The following is a 1,606-nucleotide window of genomic DNA, read 5'->3' on the forward strand; positions in this document are numbered from 1 at the left end:
TACTCATAGATATTATTTCTTCTTTGCTCTTTGAATGAGTACTGTCAAGGTTACAGTGGAGAAATTTTTTCGTTATTGCATTTTGTTCTTGTTTTCTGGATCAAGAACCCAGAAAACAGGGTAACAAAATAAAACAGGTTCTAATATTTTGCCCTGAAAATGTATTAGAACACAAAAGTAACATAGCTGACTCCGCAGGTTCTAGGTGCTCATATTCAATACATGGCATATTTTGAAATACTGTTTTATTTTTGTATAGTTGAGTATAAGAAAGGTTAAGAGGGTGGGTGTAGTTCTAGGAAACTGTCGTGGAAGCTAATGGTCTTGGGATAGTTCTCAAAATCATGAGGAGGGATGGAAGACAGCGCGCATGCCTCTCGTAAGTGATTCAGAACAGAACAAGCTTCAGGACAGTACTTGAAGAGATAAGGTAGAAACAGGGTCCATTTTGAGGAAAGTGATGTTCTCATTAATATTCAGGCATGGTATAAAAAACATCTTGGTTGGGAATCAGTGGATTAGGAGTCATGAGTGATTTAATTTAGCTAACTCCCAATATGGAAAACACATGCACTTCTTAATGTAACTAAAATAGTCCTAGCCAAGAGGAGGATGACAGCTAAAGGATGGAAAGAGGTTGGGGGATGGAGGGACTGAGCAAAAACGAAGGAGGACTCATGGACATAAACAGTATAATGACTCTGCGGGGTGGTGGGTGTAAGGGAACTACATAGGGTAATGGGAAAAATATAATAAAAAATTAAAATAAAACAAATGCAAAAAACCCAAACTTAGCCGAAGAACTAGAAAAATTTGTGTCCACATATGAGGGGGGTACCCAAACAACTCTAGAATTATCTTCAGGAGGGTAGGCCATTTGTAGTACAGGCTTCCCATACCAGGTGAGCATTCTAGGAACCCATCTCTGGTGGTGGTATGAGGGGCCGCATTCGGCTTCAGTGAAATTTTTTTGGAAGACTCAATGCATTTGCCTATTTCACGATGGGTGATTTATGAGTGCACCCACCCACACTGTGCTGAGTGTCCAGCAGTTTTTTATAAAAATGTAATCTTTATATATTTTTCCCATTACCATGTAGTCCTCTTTTATCCCTGCCCCCAGCAATCACCACACAAAAATATGGAACGCTTCACGATTTGCATGTCATCCTTGCCCGGAGTCCATGCTAATCTTCTCTGTGTTTTCCCAATTTTAGTGTATGTGCTGCCGAGGTGAGCACTGCTCAACAGTTCTGGACCAAAAGCAGCATGACCCCCATGCCCCACTGGTGAAGCTTTTTTTGTTTCTCCAGATGAAAAAAGTCCTCAAAGGTCCCAAGTCTGGCAAAGGAAATAGACTTCCAGGAAATCCAGGAAGCTCAGAGAGTCCCAAAGAAGTTGGACCCAAGAACGAACACACCAAGGCACATCATAATTACATTAGCCAAGATTAAAATGAAGGAGAGAATCCTAGAAGCAGCAAGAGATAAGGGGACAGTCACCTACAAAGGAGTGCCCATCAGACTGTCAGAGGATTTCTCAAAAGAGACCTTACAGGCAAGAAGGGGCTGGAAAGAAGTATTCCAAGTCATGAAATCCAAAGACC

At 41.2% G+C, this 1,606-nt stretch overlaps 1 non-coding gene across 1 annotated transcript; it reads right to left on the minus strand.

Moving 5' to 3' along the window:
- Positions 1-1,135: 1,135 nt before the first annotated feature.
- On the minus strand, positions 1,136-1,241 carry LOC118993257 (U6 spliceosomal RNA). Its single transcript, XR_005067813.1, has one exon. It is a non-coding gene; the product is annotated as a U6 spliceosomal RNA (small nuclear RNA).
- Positions 1,242-1,606: the final 365 nt, after the last annotated feature.

The sequence above is a fragment of the Sturnira hondurensis genome, unplaced genomic scaffold, assembly GCF_014824575.4.
Source record: "Sturnira hondurensis isolate 20B ecotype Veracruz unplaced genomic scaffold, ASM1482457v3 Scaffold0008640, whole genome shotgun sequence".
NCBI lineage: Eukaryota > Metazoa > Chordata > Mammalia > Chiroptera > Phyllostomidae > Sturnira > Sturnira hondurensis.